Below are 20,452 nucleotides of genomic sequence, written 5' to 3' on the forward strand. Positions count from 1 at the left end.
TCCTATTACCAATTTACTGCAAGCCAGAATATTCCAAAGATTAGTTAGGATATCTGATATTTGACAGCAGGGTCAAATGGCCATACTAATTTCCCTTCATTTCACTCTCCTACATGATAGGTAGCAGGCTGGGTCAATAAAGCTTCAGCATGATTTTTCTACATTGATTTTAAAGGGGAAGAAATGCTTCAGGGCAATAGAGGGTAAGGAGAAAGTTAAGATGCTTCGAGCTGGAATGAGAGATCTTGACTAAGTGGCTTACCCAAAAAGACTTTTATGATTCATATAATTAGACTAGGATCAGTTGACCTCAGGACTGGTAGAGTAGCTCTAAGCTTGTCTTCAAGGACACAGGAATTGGTTTGCTCTGCCGCTATCACCATATTGGCTTCTCGTTGGCTTCTCATCTGTCACCTCCTAGTTGCAGGATTGACGTAGAGCCTCCAAGTGTCACATACTCACATGTCTAGGCCCAAAGTATAAAGGGAGGCAATTTACCAAGAGACCATTCCCCTATATAGATTTATCTTTTATGAGAAATTAAAATTTTTCCCCAAAAGTCCCCCCAAAAGACTTTTTCTAATATTAGCCAGAATTAGGTGATATTCTTACCTCTAACCAGTCACTGGAAAAAAGAAGAGATACGGCTCAATGGCCTTGAACAATCATGATTCATCCTCTATGACTAAGAGGGTGAATTCTCCTGAATGAAACTGGGTGTTGTATTCAAGGAAGCAGGGGAGGAGCAGGAAGGGTTGTGGGGATGGAGGATGGGTAGATACCTAAGAGTTCAGACTACAAAGAATGAAGAAAATACCAAAACCCTCTGTGAGGTTGTGGCATGCAGGGCCCACTGGGTGCTGTGAGGGTGAGGTATTACCTTGAATTTGTGCTCTGCATAAAACATGATTCTTTCTCACAGTGGTTCTCAAATACTGGTATCCCCAAGAATCACCAGGAGCCTTTGTTGAAATGCAGTGTCCTGGGCCCCTTCTCTAAGAATTCAGATTAAATAGTGCTGGAGTGGGCCAGGAATATGTTTTCAAACAAGTCCCCCAGGGGACGTTGATCTCCAGGAGATGAAGCAGGTAGTCTGCTGCTCACATTGTGGGAATCAATCACTGAATGATCTTGAACCTTGAAAGTGATGCCCAAGACAGAAACAACAGTCATTTTAAACTTCCAGTTTTTCTTAAGAGCAAAGATGCACAGATATAAGTACTACGCGCACAGAGCTTCCCTTTGTGCTGAAACAGAAATAGCATTTGGCCTCTTTGACCACAAGACTAGTAAGCAAAGATGGCCTGTATCTCCTCGTATGCATATATAGAGCTACAAGGCTTAATAAGAAGTCAAGAGATTTTATGTAAACACAGTTTCTAAGCTATCTGATATTTCACATAGACTCCAGAGAAGCTTGAGTTTGATCCTGAATATTATGAATTTGCACAATAGCCTAAACTTCTTCGCTTCAGTGTCTACTTAAGTGAAACAGAGGAAAATATTTTCTGTGTCATACCATAGGGTGATATCTTAGAAATTATTAAGAAAAAATTATTTAAGTATATCATTTATAATGGTGCTTGGAACCCCTATATATTCAATAAATGCTAGCAGTCATTACCATCTGTGTCCCACTACCATCATTTGGTAGTAGCTGTGATGGTTTTATTAATATTTATACATGTTTATGGTTATTAAGGTGACCTTAGCAATTTTCTCATTTACAGACGTGAAATGGGTCACAACTATGCAAAATAACTTGCCAAATTTACTAAATTAGTTGGCTGAATTGGATCTTGAGCCCAACTTGATTCTTGATTTTGTAATCAAGTTTTGTAAAACTCTACATGCTAAATTCATAATGAGCAAATGTGATCCAGTTTCCTGACACAAGTTAAAAGTACCCCACTCTAGGGAAGGCTGTTTTATTTCAGCCCCCACATGTTCCTTCTCTCTCTCTCTCTCTCTCTCTCTCTCTCTCTATCTATCTATCTATCTATCTTTCTCTCTCTCTCTCTCTTTCTCTGCCTGTCTCTCTCATCAACTTGTGCCCTGGTCATTACTCAGAAGGCCTACTAGGGTAATTAAAAAGGGGAGTCAAGGTACTTATTGGTGGGACCAGAACACAAGTCGATGTGGCTCAATCTGCTGGGAATTGACTGCAATCAATTTCTCCAATGGCTTGTCCAAAGCTGTAGCTGTAAAGCATTCAGTGGGCTGATCAATGGCGGCCTTGAGTGCAGCTGGAGGGAGAGACAAAGCAGTGGCAGCAGCCAGGGCAGTCTGCAATCAGCAGGCCATCCCAAGTTCAAGGTCAGCCCCAGATCCCCTTCCCCTCTGTATACAGCTCACAGGCAGAAGTGTCAAAACAAGATGGGGCAGCTCAAAACACATGAGAAACATTCCTGGAAGCTCTGGAGAAAAGAAAGAAAACTCATTTGCTAAAGATACTAAAAATAATAATAATCTCATATTCATCATCATAACCATAATGGCAGTGGTTGTAATAATGACAGGGCACCTGATTTTATCTTCTGCTCTCTGAACGTGAAAGTACATCTCTATATCCAAATGAAAGTCATTTAAGGGCCATAGTTTTGCAGCAAATGGAATTCATCACATTTAATAAAATGCTAATTAATGTGAAGGAAGGAAGCCTGATCTTTCTAGTTTTATACATTTGTTCATTCAATAAAGAAATAGTCAAGCATTATGATATTACAGCTCCTAGTATGAATTGCATCTTGCTCATAGTAGGTCCTATTTTTTTTTATGTGAAAGGCACTGTGTTATATATTGTTTATGAACGAGGAATAAATAAAATATGCCCCTTGCTCTCAATAACTTCTTATTCTAAAAGTAGCACATGTTTAAATTGGGGGTTATGCCAGGTGCGGTGGCTCAAGCCTGTAATCCCAGCACTTTGGGACACCAAAGTGGGTGGATCACGAGGTCAAGAGATCGAGACCATCCTGGTCAACATGGTGAAACCCCGTCTCTACTAAAAATACAAAAAAATTAGCTGGGCATGGTGGTGCGTGTCTGTAATCCCGGCTACTCAGGAGGCTGAGGCAGGAGAATTGCCTGAACCCAGGAGGCGGAGGTTGCAGTGAGCCGAGATCGCGCCATTGCACTCCAGCCTGGGTAACAAGAGCGAAACTCTGTCTCAAAAAAAAAAGGGGGGGGGGCTTTATGATGATAAAGATATGAACCAAGTTATTAAGGAGCAAGAAGGATGGATTAATTCTTATGGGGCCAGGAAGTGAAATGGATGAAGCGGTAACTTGAGCTCTGATTTGAAAATTAGATATAATTTCTCTTGGTAGAAAAGAAGCATTCAAAGCAGAAAGAAAAGCACAAAGCTAAGAGAGTATACAGTAAGTTTTCTGGGTGGCAAGCAATCTGGTATGCTTAGAATATTGGATGCTTAAAGAAAAAGGTACCAAGAAATCTGGAACTGTGGGTAGGAGCTTAGAAGAGAGGGTTTCTTATTTTATGAAAAAAAAAAAAAAAATATATATATATATATATATATATATATATATATATATATATATATCTTATCTTTGTTCATCCACTAACCAATGGAAGCAGCTAAATGTTCTTAATAGACTAATGTCAAGTTCTTCTCTGAAGTTGTATCTTTGTAACAGAAGAGAAAGAAGTGAACAAATTATAAAGAACAGACAATAAGACTGAGGCTCAAAGACCTTAACTAAAATGCTTAGAACACAGCAGGAAATGGTAGATCTTGTACCCAAGTATTTTGACTCAAATTCCATTGTTCTTTCTAATACTTTATTCCAGAGGGGCAGGTAAGAGCACTGATTTTGGAATCAGAGAGATCTGGCTTAAATCCTGGTTCTGTCACTTTCAAGCTAAGTGACAATGACAGGTCCATTAACTTTCTTGAGGCTCAATTTCTTCCTCTATAAAATGGGGACAAAATGCCTGTCTACTGGGTAGTTGTGAGAGTTAAATACAATAGTATATATAAGAATTTTAGCAGAGTTCTTGGCATGGTATAAGATTTTGATAGATGTTACATGCCATTGTTACTTATATTAACTTAAAATACCTTCTCCATGTTTCCTTTCTGAACCTTTCTTCCACTTCTTTTGACATCTCTTTCAATACTTTAGTACCTTGCATTAATTTTAGACATAATGATGGACTATTATAAGAACTATTTTGGTTTGGAGGGACTTTTCCCTCACCTTTCTGAATACACCACCAGCTGAATATCATATATCATATGAAGAAAGGTTAAGGGAGATGAGAAAATGTGGAAGCGCATGCAAACTATCTTCACGTATTTTAAAAGCTGCCATTCTTCAAACAAATGAAACTTAATCCTGTTTGGCTTTCAGTTGTAAGCGTTTGGCCAGTAGGAAAAGTCACAGAGAAGTTTGCTTTATTTTAATAAATATAAGTCTAATTACTGAGGCTATCTGCCAATCAAATGTGCTAAATTCTAGGATAGTGAGTTCCCCATCACTGGAAGAATTCAAGTTGATATTGATGACCGCACATGCTATTTTTTTAGCAGGAGACTAAATTAAAGTCTCCAGGCCTCTTCTATTTAAACCATGAAGTCATCAACTCAATATAAATAATCTAACCCATCTTTAAATGTGTTGGAGTTTCTAAATGAGAGGTTTCATGTAGTAGGGTATGCATATGGAAAGCTAGGGGCCAAATCCAGTCTGAAGATGTATGTGTATTTTCCAGAAGAGTGGCAGACCATGTTATTTCCAGTTCATTCCAGTCAAGCCATTCCCTATTGTCTTACCCTGGTGAATATTATCTATTTGCTTGAACCGCCTAATCTCGTATGATAAGACCCTCAAGTCAAGAGACTCAGTTCTGTTCCCTGGCTCTGCTAGTGTTTTGCTCTGTTACTTTGGGTTAACAACTTCCCCGTCTAAGCCTCAGTGCCTTGTCTGTATAATAAGGGAGTCGGACTCAGTATCTAGTCCTGCTCTACATTCTGAGAGTAGGACGTTTTTTTTTTTTATCTTTTCCTGCTCTACATTCTGAGATTTATTATCGTTAGAAGAAAAACTCACTCTTAAGACCTTTTTTTCTTCTGAAAAAGCATGACTTTCTCTGAACTCCCTAGAGAGCTGTGAACGTGTATGTTGTCATTTCTAAGAAATGTAATTTGTAATCATTAATAAAAACTAACGAATCTGCCATCAGTCTTCTTGGCTTTTCCTGGTTTCCCAAGTTTTTCCAAATAATTAAAATAAGATGAAAATATCCAAAATTTGCCATTGTGTTCTCTGCTGAGATGAATGCTTTGTGAGGTTTGGACTCAAAATAGCAAAAGTCCCCCTCGCCCCCACCCCCTTTTTTTTTAACTAAACAAATTTAACCAGTCAAGGTTGGTGTGTTGGCTGTTACCACTTTTGTTACTGTTGTTCTCCTAGAGATACAAATAGTCAAAAAATATGAGGGAAATTACCAAAAAAAGAGACAAATCTCTCTGGGAACATGGGGCATGGTCATTGTGAAGCTTTATGTGTAAGGTTATTTTGCTTTGAAGAGCAACTTTGTGAACTGTGTATATGGAGTCTGTTTACTAATTGTTTGACATTGGGTGCTCACCTGGCCCTCATTACAGTAAAGTCCTTCTTATCTGATGAGATCGAGATCTGTAATTGTAGGTTAATGAAAAGTCAGTTAAAGCAGAAGTGGGCCGGAACACTCAAGGCCAGTATACCAATTAAGAGTCTAACCTACAGTGGACATTATTCATGTTTCCAAAGGAAATGGAAAGCATCCAGAAACTGATTCATTGAGAAGTCAAAGATGATCATGTTAAAACAATTTTAAAAAATAGAAAATCAAATAAATAAAGACATATGCCCAAATCCATTCAGAGACAAATAGTATTTTGGTATAAATCTATATATTTTGGTATAAGTACTTTTGGTACAAATACTTCTAAACCTTTCTCTTTGCAAATATTTTGACATATACAATTTACATATGTAGTATATGTAAAGTAATGTAACATACATAATACAGTTGATATGTGAACAACATGGGGTTGGGGTACTTCACCACTGTGAAATCAAAAATTAATGTATAACTCTGACTTCACCAAAACTTAACTACTAATAGCCTGACCAGAGGCCTTACCAATAACAAAAACAGTCAATTAACACATGTTTTGTATGTTACATGTGTTATATACTGTATTGTTACAGTACAGTAAACTACAGAAAAGCAATGTTATTAAGAAAATCAAAAGGAAGATAAAATATGTTTACTACTCACTATGTACATGGAAGTGGATCATCATAAGTCTTCATTCCTGTAGTTTCACATTAAGTAGGCTAAGGAGGAGGAAGAGACAGAGTTGATCTTGCTGTCTCAGTGGTGGCAGAGATGGAAGAGGTAGAGGAGTTGTAAGGGGAAGCAAGAGGCAAGCACGCTCAATGTAACTTTTATGGAAAAAAATCCACGTAAAAGTGGACCCACACAGTTCAAACTCACAGTGTTCCAGGATCAACTGTATATATAATAAGCTAATACAATTCAATTGCTTTATAACCTGCATTTCACTATGTCATAAGCATCCTTTAATAGTATTAAATATGAATACATATTATAATTTTATCAGCAATGTTATTTCCCCATTTCAAACCACTGGTTATTCCCAGTGTCACCTATGGCACACTTTTATATTTTTCAGGATTTCTACAAAAGACCTGCATTAATTTTATACTTTTAAGTACACAATTATTTACATAATTATGTACTTAAAATATAAAAACAGAAAAACTAAAAATGCAAATGTACTAGTAAAGGAAAAGCATAATTAGAGATTAACAGTTTATATTTGGAAATCAGCTATTCCTGGCTTTCAAATTTCAAACTGCCCCTATGGACTGTGTGATACTGGACAAGTTAACTAATCCATCTGACTGAGCTTCAGTTGCTCCATCAAAAATAAGGAAAACAAAATAAATCTGAGGGTTATTGGAAAGAGTACAGAAACTAATATTGTGCAGTGCTTTGCATAGACTCGGCACATAATAAGTAGTTAACATACGGTAATATCATCATCATCATCATCATCAAGTTCAATACTTTATCTGATTTTGAAAAATATATATGTTAAAGCAGAAAAGCATGGCAAAAAAATTTCATTTTGCATTCTGAAATTCCTGATAACAATATTTAAGAATGTCCCTTCACTCTTAGATACCATGTGCAGGGATGTTCCTTCCGTTTAGAGAATAGAATTCTTTACAAATATTACTACCTATAACACTTCGAGTCCACGGTTGGTTACGAACCATTTAGGATGATGTATAACAATAACACAAATTCAAACAAATAGCTGCACACCCAATTTTGCTAATGGTCCTGCACCAGAAGAATTGTTTCCCCTATATATTTTTTTAATCCATATTTATTGAGATATTATTACAATATTATTCCACCATTCACCCAATTTAAGTACAAAATTTAATGGTTTTCAATATATACACAGGGTTGTGGAACCATTATCATGATCAATTTAAGAACATTTTCATCACCCCCAAAGAAAGCCTATATCTATTAGAAGTCACTCCTCATTTTCTCCATCAGTTCAAGGAACTGTTAGACTATTTCCCAAAGTGACTGGACCATAGCACGTTTTCAACAGCAGTGCATGAGGATTTCAATTTCTCCACATATTTGCTGGCATTTATTGTCTTTTTTTTACTACAACTATCCTAGAGTGTGTAAAGTGGTATCTCATTTTGGTTTTAATTTGCATTTATTTAATGGTTAATGATGCCAAACATCTTTCTTGTGCTTATTGGCCATTTGTAAATATTCATTAGAGAAATGTTGATTTATATCTTTCACTCACAATTGGGTTGTCTTTTAATAACTGAGTTATACGTGTTCTTTATATATTACAGATACAAATCCCTTATCAAATGTATGATTTGCAAATATTTTCTCCAGTCTGCCGATTGTCTCTTCGCATTCTTCATGGTGTCCTTGGAAGCATAAAATGTTTTAGTTTTGATGAAGTACACTTTATGTTGTCACTTGTGCCTTTAATGTTGTGTTTAATAAATTATTGACTAAAGTCACAAAGATTTACTACTAGGTTTTTTTTCTATGAGTTTTGTGGTTTTAGTTCTTATGTTATGGCTATAATCCATTTTGATAAATTTTTGTGTATGATGAGAGGAGGGGGTTCAGCTTTATTCAAAAGGAATAAAATTGTAGATACCCAGTTGTCTTAGCATCATTTGTTGAAAGACATATTGTTTTCCCCCATTGAATTGTCCTGTCACCTTTGTCAAACATCAACTTTCCAGAAAACGAGGGTTTACTTCTGGGCTCTTTATCCTTTTACCTATATTTGTATCCTCACGCCAGTACTAGGCTATCCTGATTACTGTCAGTTTGTGTTAAGTTTTAAATTTAGAACATTGAGTTTTCTAGATTTTTTTCTTTCCAGATTATTTTGCTATGCTGAGTCCCTTGCATTTTGATATGTATTTTAAGATCAGTTTGTCAATTTTGTAAAAAAGTCCTATGAAAGTTTGATAAGGATTGCCTTAAATCTTCATCTACAGATCAGTCTTAACAATACTAAATCTTTGAACTGAAAGCATATTGTGTCTTTTCATTTGTTTTTAATTTTTCCATTTGTTAATGTGTCATCATTTACTTATTTATGTCCATATGAGTTTTGTTTTCATATCTTATTTTGGTCTTTTTATCCTCCCATTAAAATATAAGATCTATGAGATCAGAAAATGTACCCATCTTATTCATTGTTTTTTTCTCAGCTTTCATCATAGATCCTGGTTCATAAAGCATGTTCAATAAGCATTTGTAAATTCAATTATTCAGTAAGACAAGAGATACATAAAGTTTAGTCAGATAAAAAGTTATATAATTCTCTTGCAGTTGCTTTCCAGGAATAAAATTTTACTCAGAGAAATTCCAGAAAACGGAAGGCAGAAATTCTCATGAACTCAACTTCCAGACCTCATAGGAACTAGAATATTATTGTCTGCTTCCTCTCTCCTGCTCTTTGGGGTTGCCTGGATTCCTATTCCTGCCTCTATGTATCCTATCCATATGTGCTAGTATTTGTATAAGACCTAGTTTCTTTAGATTAACCATAGTCCATCATAGCTACTCCAAAATGGTCATTTTGACCCTTGAGATCATTGGCTCTTATAGCTTCAGTGCCCACAGGTGAGTCCCTTTTCCTGGTTAGTGATTTTAAATTCTAGAAAGGGGAAGTTTGATTGCTGCAAATAGTCAGTGGTACTTCTCTGGGCCAGTTCTGACCAACAGGGCAGGGCTAGATAATACATAGAGAAGCTCTTTCTCTACTCTTGGTCTATAAACAGCCAAAATTGGGAGATGATTGGCAGTTCTGTGTCATATGTTAAATTTGGGATTTAAAATGTAAAGTTTTTTATTTAATAATCCATGTGAATGAATGAACTCCCATCCACAATTGCTACACAGAGAATAAAATACCTAGGAATACAGCTAACAAGGAAGTAAAGGACCTCTTCATGGGAAACTACAAACCATTGCTCAAGGAAATAAGAGAGGAACAAACAAATGGAAAAACATTCCATCCCCATGGATAGGAAGAATCAATATTGTGAAAATGGCCATACTGTTCAAAGTAATTTATAGATTCAATGCTATCCCCATCAGACTACCATTGACACTCTTCACAGAATTAGAAAAAAAAAACAAAAAAAAAAAAAACACTTTAACATTTATATGGAACCAAAAAAGAGCCCACATAGCCAAGACAACGCTAAGCAAAAAGAAGAAAGCTGGAGGCATCACACTACCTGACTTCAACCTATACTGTAAGCCTACAGTAACCAAAACAGCATGGTACTGGTATCATAACCGACATATAGACCAATGGAATAGAACAGAGGCCTCAGAAATAAGACCACACATCTACAACCATATGATATTCGACAAACTTGACAAAAACAAGCAGTAGGGAAAGGATTCCCTATTTAATAAATGGTGCAGAAAACAAAAACTGGACCTCTTCATTAAACCTTACACAAAAATTAAAATGAATTAAAGAATTAAATGTAAAACCCCAAACCATAAAAACCCTAGAAGAAAACCTACCATTCAGGACACAGACATGGGCAAAGATTTTATGATGAAATTACCCACCAAAAGCAATTGCCACAAAAGCTAAAATTGACAAATGGGATCTAATTAAACTAAAATGCTTCTGCACAGCAAAAGAAACTGTCATCGAAGTGAACAGGCAACCTACAGAAAGGGAGAAAATTTTGCAATCTACCTATCTGACAAAAGTCTTATATCCAGATTTTACAAGAAACTTAAACGAATTTACAAGAAAAAAAGAACCCCATCAAAAAGTGGGCAAAGGATATGAATAGACACTTCTCAAAAGAAGAAATTTATACAGCCAACAAACAAATTAAAAAAGCTCAACATCACTGATGATTAGAGAAATGTAAATCACAACCACACCAGTCAGAATGGCAATTATTAAAAAGTCAAGAAACAACAGAGGCTGGTGATGCTGTGGAGAAATAGGAACAATTTTACATTGGTGGTGAGAATGTAAATTAGTTCAACTATTGTGGAAGATGGTGTAGCAACTTCTCAAGGATCTAGAATCAGAAATACTATTTGACCCAGCAATTCCATTATAGTTATCTACCCAAGGGAATATAAATCATTCTATCATAAAGATACATGCACACATATATTTACTGCAGCACTATGCACAGTGGGAAAGACATGGAACCAACCCAAAAACCATCAATGATAGACTGGATAAAGAAAATGGGATCTATATCTATATCTATATCTATATCTATGTCTATATATCTCATGGAATACTAGGCATAGTATTCCATGCCTAGTATTCCACGCCACAAAAAGGGATAAGAGCATGTCCTTTGCAGGGACATGGATGAAACTGGAAGCCACCATCCTCAGCAAACTAACAGAGGAACAGAAAACCAAACATTCCATGTTCTCACTCATAAGTGGGGGTTGAAGAATTAGAACACATGAACACAGGAGGGAAACAACACACACCAGGACCTGTTGGGGGATGATGAGGGAAGGGGGAGCATTAGGACAAACAGCTAGTGCCTGTGGGGCTTAAAACCTAGGTGATGAGTTGATAGATGCAGGAAACCACCATGGCCCATGTCTACCTGTCAAACAAATCAGCACATTCTGCGCATGTCTCCTGGGTCTTACAGTAAAAAATAAATAAACAAACAAATTAATAATCCATGTGAATGGCCAATTTCACATGGATACCAAGTGAGATTAGATTGCCAGGTTTTCTTGCTCCCAATACACACAGTTACTTTGGGCAGAAATGGCATTCAGAATATCCTGTCCTGGGCCCTCAAGGTGGTACCCCTTTTATAAAGGGGTTTAATGTACTGGGAATGTATTTCTGTTTCATGAACTTCTGTTTCATGTACTGGGAATCTGGCTACCATCCAGTTATGGGACATTCAGCTTAGAGAAGGTCTCTTGTCTCCTGCTGCTAAGGAATTGCATTATTGGATTTTTAAATAAACCATTGGCCAGAATATCTAAGAGCCTTTCTTGCAGACCTTGACAGGTTTATTTATTTATTTATTTTTTAAATTAAAAATCCTGGCCTAGGGCTAAATGAAAATGTCTTCAGATTTGCAATCAGTGCTTATGTTTCATATTTGAAATGCACATTGGAAGCTGGAGTTTAATATGACCTGATCCTGGGACTCCATTCAGCAGATTGCTGACTTCTTTTGATTTAGGTGTTTTTGATGGGAACTGTCCTTGGTCATCACCAGGAGGCTGGGAAGACACCCAATTACCCCAGTGTGTGATGATCATGGTTATTTTCTTTCTTCTTTCTCACACACTGATTGCAGCTAGTCAGTCAAAATGCCCGACATAATTAAGAACACAAAAGGCATGTGAAATATCCGTAACTGTGTGTAAAACCTACTTGCCAACTGATCTAAATCAGAAGAGAATATAAATGGGTACACACACACTCCTATCACCAGGGTCACCGAGAAATGTCAGCACCAAAGCAGCATCTTCAGTAAATGCATGAAATAGGAGTCCAGTTTATATTTTCAAATGTGATAAATTACTAGAATAAGGCTGTTAGTTCACATTAAAATAATAGGCACACACAGGAATGCTTTGTTAGGATTTTTCACAAAAAATGTTTCAATTTCACACATGTACCTCACAAGCTGTCAAGAAGGTAATGCCTCAGGGCTTGAACTAACAAATGATTATCTTCCACTGTAAGATGGTAAATAAAACTTAATACATGTATTTACCTTATTTCCTTGTTTATTAATACCAACAAGGATTAACATAGGATTCTGAACAGTATTTTTTTTCTTTCCAGGTAAAAATTCAGTTTTTTTTCATTTAAGCTTAAATTAGAATATTAAAACTTGATAAAGGTTTGGGAGGCTCCTCTCAACATATACTCCAATCCCAAACTTCATCCCTGTACAAATTTAAGAAGTGAGATTCAGAATGAAGCAACTTACCTAAATCCCTCCAATTAGTAAATAACAAAGTTAATACTCAAACTCTCATCCTCTACCTCCATATCCATCCTTGTTTTTATTATCTCTGCCATCTCTGATTTGCATCATTTCAACTCAATACAACTTATGAGCTTGCTCAAGGCCAGGCTCAGGGCTGGAAACTGGGCACAAAAAGATACATAAAATATGGTTCTGGCTGTCCAGGAGATCATGATCTAGCAAAGAAATAGAGAAATACTCATGACTTGACTGGAGCAATAACTATGGGAGAAATTGAAAGGGTTGTCAAAGAATTACTTGCCTGAAAACTGCTGGTTTCAAACAGGTTTTTTTTTTTTTCCCCTTCTAGGTAATGTCTTTCCAACTTTCAAGGAAAAGATAATTCTTATACTTTATAAACTCCTCCAAGAACAGAGAAGAAGTGGAACAGCTATTTCATTCATGGTATGAAACCGTCAACACTTGCCAAAAACAGTAGCAATAGACCTGAGGAGAAAGACTTTACAGGCTGTATTTTCATCACGCAAGCCAGCCCCAATCTGGGCAGTGCTGAACAGACAAGATGTGGAGCCCTGAACCAAGGTCAGCCAATCCATTACCTGGCAATAATGCTCAGTCTCTCTCTTAAGCAGTTAAACATAAAACCAGAGAGAAGATAGTGGGTATATGTTTGATGTTAGCACTAAGAAGACAGGTATATGTTTAGCAGCCATTTGGCAGAAGAAAAATTCTTCCAAGAAAAAGAGGACAGAGACAAGGAGAGATTAGAGAGACTGAAGAAATGGAGGGAAACAAAATATCGTATAGTATCATATAGCTCCTAAGAGCCAGAGAGAGGGGCTTTGATTTCTAGTGGCTCTCTAGCTCCAGTTCTCATGAAACTAGGCTGTATCAGATTCCCGCTTCTACAGCGTTGCCTGACTTTGTGCTTTCAGCAACAGCCCCTCTGTCACCCTCACCAGATGCATTCGTTTTTCCTGTGCTGTCTTACAGAGGTCTCTATTCTTTGCAACAAAGATGGCTTTGCTTGAATGATAATGGCTGAAAATAAGAAGACAAAATTATCATTCTTTATAAAATATATATTTTGATACCTAGAGCACTCAAGAGAATCAACTGAACAACTATTAAAATTAATAAGCGAGTGCAGCAAAGAGACTGGTTACAGGATAAATACACCAAAATAATAGCATTTTTCTTCACTGGCAATAACTAGTTGGGAAGTATGATTTTAAAATATCTTATTCACAATAGCAACAGAAAACATAAAATGCCTATGAATAGCTTTAACAAGAAATATGTAAGATGCTTATGAAGAAAACCACAAAACTTTACAGTGAAATATAAAAAATACTTGACTCGGAAGATAAGCAGTGTTCCTGGGCAGAAGGCCCAATTATGTAAAGAGAATAATTTCTTCTAAATTAACTTATAGATTTATCATATTTCCCAACCATCTTAACAGGACATTTTAAAAACATAACAAGGTAATTCTGAAATTCATCCACAATAATAATAGGTAAAAATAGCCGTCAGTTATAAAAATATTAGAAAGATTTACCTTCATATATTACACAGCATAAATAATTTAAAAATAACATGATGTTTTTGGTATAAGAATAGAAATTTAATACGACTTTGAGATAATATCACAAATCTGTTGAAGAAATATTATTATATTGTTTTATTTACTTTTTTGAGACAGAGCCTTGCCATGTTACACAGGCTGGAGTGCAGTGGTGTGATCTTAGCTCACTGCAACCTCCGCTTGCTGGGCTCAAGCAATCCTCCCATGTCAGCCTCCTGATTAGCTGAAACTATAGGCACCATCACCATGCCTGGCTAATTTCTGTGTTTTTCCTAGAGACAGGGTTTTGCCATTCTTCCCAGGCTAGAAATATTATTTTTAATACATGGGTATGAGCCCTTTTACCCAAAGGTTAAGCCTTAGGTTGCTGGAAAACATTCTCCAATACTGTCTACTTGAAAGAATTACAGATTTATTAAAGAATTAAATGTAATATTTAAATGCAAGAAGTTATACTGATAATTGATTATATTGATGGGCAATTGGAAAGAGGGTACTTTTAATTTTAAAAAGTAAGAAATTATATAAAAAAGAAAGATTAGATGTTACTGTATGAAAATATAAAGTAGCTTTACCTAAACATCAAAGGTAAGATAGAAATACCTTGGGGAACAACTGGAAAATTTTTAAACAAATGTAACAGGATAAGAGTTATTCTTAACATATGAAGAAAATTTATGCAACACATTCAGATTCCAACTGATAAACGGGCTATAAAATGCCATGAAGAGGCATTCACAAAAGAGGAAGTACAAATGCTGAATAAACATATGTTTTAAAAAGGCAACCTAGCTAGCAATTAAATAAATGCAAATTAAAACAATGAGCTATTATTCTCACCTCTCAAATTAGCAAAACTAGGAAAAAAAAAAATCTCCAAATAGGGATCTGTGAGATAAGCACTCCTCTCTGCTGCTGGAAATATAAATTTCTGCATCATTTGAGATAGCAACTTAACAATTGCATCTAAAGACAAATGCATTCAAATATTTTAAACCAGCATTTCTATTTATAAGATGCAAAGAGGCCAGGTGTGGTGGCTCACACCTATAATCCCAGCACTTTGGGAGGCCGAGGTGGGTGGATCACCTGAGTCTAGGAGTTGGAGATCAGCCTGGCGAACACAGTGAAACCCCGTCTCTCATAAAAACACAAAAATTAACTGGGCATGGTGGCGCATGCCTGTAATCCCAACTATTCAGGAGGCTGAGGCAGGAGAATCACTTGAACCCCTGGGAAGGCGGAGGTTGTAGTGAACTGAGATGCTGTTACGCCACTGCACTCCAGCCTTAGCAACAGTGTGAGTCTCCGTCTCAATAAATAGATAAATAAATAAAATATGCAAAGAAAATAACTTATAACATAGACAAAATACTCAAATATATACACTGGAGAGATTTGTGTACAACATGTGCTCATGTTTTAATAATAGCATAATCAGAAGAAAAAATATACTCAAATGGGAGGATTAATTAATTAAAATGGTGGTATATTTATATGATGGATATTAGAGTACTCACTGTAAATTAGATTTGGGGAGTTTTTCAATTATAATAGCTTTATTGAGGTATAATTTTTGTGACATAAAATCTACCCATTATAAGTGTGAAATTCAATATTTTCAGTAAATTTATGGAGTTGGGCTACCACCAACACAATCTAGTTTTATCATATTTATATCAACCAAAATATTTGCTTCCGGACTTTTGCAGTTAATCCCTCTTGCACCCTCAACCGACTGATTTGTTTCTTGTTTCTATAGAGTTGCCACTCTGGATATTTCATACAAATGGAATTATATTCTATATGGTCTTGAAGGATTCTTAATTTTAAAAGATGTCTGCATCAATACTGTATTTCCAAAATTATGAATATTCCTCCATATAAGTTACAATCTCAACTAAGTTAACATAGCAACAAAAATTGCTCAAACGCTAAACCATTGTCAGTGATTTTTGTCTGGGAGACAGAATTACAAAGGATTTTCAATTTCATTTAAAACACCTCTTTTTTAGCTTGAAATATAGAAATTCTCTGTGTAAGAAAATATATACATATTAGTTTTATAATAAGAAGCGAGAGAGAAATAGGAAAAATCATTTTGCTGTAATGGAATAAGTTCTTTGACAGAGGTCACTGCTTTGACAGAACCAAATCTGTCTTGAGAAATCAAGAAGGAAACACACTGGAGCTTGCAGAAGCTGGTTTTGTGGTCGAAGAGTGTGGAAGGGCATTCTGAGCAGCACCAGCTTCTCTAACAAGAATACAAATTTAGAGAATTAAACACTACTATGAAAGATGCAAAGATAAAGATAAATTATTTTCTAGCTGGGGAGGAAAATATGCAAAAAAAAAAACAAAAAACAAAACCAAAACAAAACGAAAAACCTGGTAGTTGATGCTAAGGGAGAAATGAGTAATTAAGTAGTAAGCCATGAGATTTGGGAATAGTTTTGAGATATTGGAGAAGCAAAGCAAAACCAGACTCAGGAAATCACATTGATCCCTTAGTTTAATACTGCCTTCCCAGATTTCCAATCTATTCATTCGTGTTATACCATCCAGATTGTTTCCTTTTTTTTTTTTTTTTTTTTTTTTTTGAGATGGAGTTTCACTCTTGTTACCCAGGCTGGAGTGCAATGGCGCGATCTCGGCTCACCGCAACCTCCGCCTCCTGGGTTCAGGCAATTCTCCTGCCTCAGCCTCCTGAGTAGCTGGGATTACAGGCACGCACCACCATGCCCAGCTATTTTTTTTTTTTTTTTTTTTTTTTTTTTTGTATTTTTAGTAGAGACGGGGTTTCACCATGTTGACCAGGATGGTCTCGATCTCTTGACCTCGTGATCCACCCGCCTCGGCATCCCAAAGTGCTGGGATTACAGCCTTGAGCCACCGAGCCCGGCCACCATCCAGATTTTAATGTGCATTCCTTCGTCTGACCCTTTCTCCAGTTCCTCTGTATTTCTCACTCTCCACGAGCCATTCCAACAGGGAAAACAAGAATAAAATCACCATCTATCCAACTCTGGTAAACTCCGGGATCACTGGTTCTCTCAATAGAACACCCAACTACTACATTTAGGATAAAAATGCTACCATGATTTCATGGCATGTGCCTTTGTTAAAACCTTCTCATCTGAGAAGGGAAGGCGATTTTATATAAAAGGTACCCAAGAAACTCATCAGCCCAGTTAGATGCTGCCTTAATTCACTAGCAATCATGTACTGAAGCTGTTTCCCTATGTAAGACATTGTGCTTGATGATACAGGATAAGGGAACGGATGGATAACAAAGAATCATCACTTTAATAAATTTATAATATAAATGACTGGGTGAGTCTCAAATTTGCCTGCCTGTGTAATCATCAGGGAAGCTTTAAAAAATACTGATGCTCAGATCACACTTCCTAGAGTAGGAGTCCCCAAACGACGGCCCACGGGCTGCATGCGGCCCCCCGAGGCCATTTATCCGGCCCCCCTGCCGCACTTCAGGAAGGGGCACCTCTTTCATTGGTGGTCAGTGAGAGGAGCACAGTATGTGGCAGCCCTCCAACGGTCTGAGGGACAGTGAACTGGTCCACTGTGTAAAATGTTTGGGGACTCCTATCCTAGAGATTATGATTAATTTGGTTAAGGGTGTGGTCTGGGCATCAGGAATTTTAAAAGCTCCCCAGGTGGTTCTAATGGACAGCCAAGTTTGGAAACTCCTGTGTAAAGGAAGTGGAAGACAAAACGTTTAATTATAGAATAGCCTTGATCACATCACTTTCCGGATCAAATCCCTAAGAGCGTCTCTATTGCCTGTGGACACAAGTCCAAACTCTTATTTGGCATTCAAGGCCCTATTCAAGCCTATGTAATCTAGCACCTTCTAAATCTTATTCCCCTAAGACTACCCCACTGAAGAACACAGCATTCCCAACTCAGCTCCAGAGACAGGAAATCGGCTGATTTCTGCCAACTCAAGCTGATTGCTACTGGCTACCTGGGTAAGTGTGTTTTAAAAGATACTGAGACTCCCACAATGTTTAACAGAAAAAAAAAAAAAAAACCCGCCATGATCTATTAGTAATGTCTGCCATGGTTAGGGAATGGAAAAGGGCAGTCTGAGTGTTAGACATTTACCATGTTGGCATAATTCCTCTGCTTCTCTGTGGCCTGGGTCTAGGAGTGTCCTCTAGATCCTCCTTTAAAGCACTGCACAGCAACCTTTCCTCCCTGAAGCCTTCCTGTTGTCCTCCAAATTCTCCCTAGCTTGGCTGAGAGGGTTCATCACGCATTCCTCTGAACTTCCGTTAGCACTCTGCTGTCACGTTTTCTGTAGAAATCAATATCAGCTTTTGTGGATGTGTCTCAAATCCTTTAGAATATGGTTTTCAAACTATCATTTGCGTTTGACTCACCTGGGAATTTTGTTAAAAGACCTCCAGAGTTTATGATTCAGTAGCATGGGGGAAGGGCTCAAAAATTTGCATCGCTAACAAGATCTCAGATGATGCTGAAGCTGCTGGCCTGAGTACCACACTTTGAGAACGACCACTCTTTTAAACTGTAATATTTTAGAAGGCCTGATGCAAATTGATCTTTATCTATACATTCCCTTTAGCAATATCCCAAACGTAGTAGATACTTATTTCCATTGAATTAAACCACAATAATCTAAGACAGATGATAAGCGTGAAGTGATTAGTCCAGACACACAATAGAATTCATTTTGGTTTGGAATAATAATACAAAAAATATTGTAGATGACATTGTGTGTTAGACAGGAGTGGAATAGGGATTATTCCTGGCTCAGTATCTGGACCTGGGGTCACAGAGAAGAGGGAGCATTTTAGAAAGATGCCAGGGCTAATAACCTAGAGACATACAGTACTTAGTTACTGTCTTCATCATTATCAAGCAAGCAGTCCCTGAACTGACTGTGAATTTAGCAAGCAGGAAGAGAGCCCTGAAATTGTGATCAAAGGTGAAAGGAGGCAAATGGGTAGCCAAAGGCAGGAGAAGCAATGAAGGCAGGCTCCAGGAGGATTTTTTTTATTTTGTGTCTCTAGAAATATGTCTCCGTTGGCTTTATTGAAAACCACCCCAAGGCTGGAGGGGGAGGTGGGAACTGCTAGAAGATGAATGAGAGATAGCTCACTGGGAAAATTTCCCCAGCTCTCACCGGCCAGCTGAGTTTTAAAAGCCATTTCAGCAATTGTTCGGAGCTGTCAGATGTCTCTGTCAGATCGATAGGTTACTGTGGAATTTGCCCAGACTGTTGGCCAATCAAAATGTAAATTCCAGATAAATTTAATACATATACCAACTTGTCTTCTTCAAGCCATTCTGAAAGTCATGAAAAGTAATTTGACTTTCCCTCATGACTGTCATACAGGAGACACATTTTCTGCCAGTGTTAAGCATTTATTTGGCTTCAAAACTCATTGTGAGTCCAGTGGAGGTAAGGAAGGTGTGGGGTATATATGTGAGTATAGTCTTATCATGCATGTGCTTCATGGAGAGCTGGAAAGCTCAATTATTTGGGTGTCCTTTATGAGAAGCATATTAATTAATATGAAGATGTGTAGTGTCTGTAGGTGCATGAAGCTGATAGATTTGCTAGTGGGATGTGTGATTAAAAAGTCATGAACTCCCTATTTATGTCTCTCATGGGCAGTCTCATTTTCTAGAACATGCAAGATGTGTCTGGATGCATGACTGTGTATGTGCATGTTGCAACTGATCTTTTCCAACAAGGACCATAAATCTTTACATTGAAAGAAAAGATTTATAGCCCAGCCAGGATGGCTCTGGGCCCCATGGGGAAGTATGCTTTAGAGACATGTCCTAATTTTTCACATTGAAAATAGTCATAATGGGCAAAGCATGTAGGCAAAAGGTAAGTCTTTGAACTCAGGAATGTCTAAAGAGGGGAATTTTCATTGAATCATTTATCCTGTGGTCATTATATTGCAGATGTCTCAGATGCCTTACCTCTATGCAATGTTAGTTTATAAAACGCTTTCATATCCATTCTGCCATTTCATCCTCACAGTGATTCATTAGAGTAGCTGGATGGCCCTCATTTTACAGGTGAAGAAACTAAGGTCCAGCAGGCAAAGTGTCTTGACCAAAGCCATAGAGTAAGGATAGACCAAAGACTTGAACTCAGGTAAATATTTTCCATTGTACCAAAGATATCTTCTCTTTTTTTTCTTTTGAGACAGAGTCTCGCTCTGTCACCCAGGCTGGCATACAGTGGTGCCATCTCAGCTCACTGCAACCTCTGTCTCCCAGGTTC

The sequence above is a fragment of the Saimiri boliviensis genome, chromosome 2 (genome assembly GCF_048565385.1).
Source record: "Saimiri boliviensis isolate mSaiBol1 chromosome 2, mSaiBol1.pri, whole genome shotgun sequence".
NCBI classification, from domain to species: Eukaryota; Metazoa; Chordata; class Mammalia; order Primates; family Cebidae; genus Saimiri; species Saimiri boliviensis.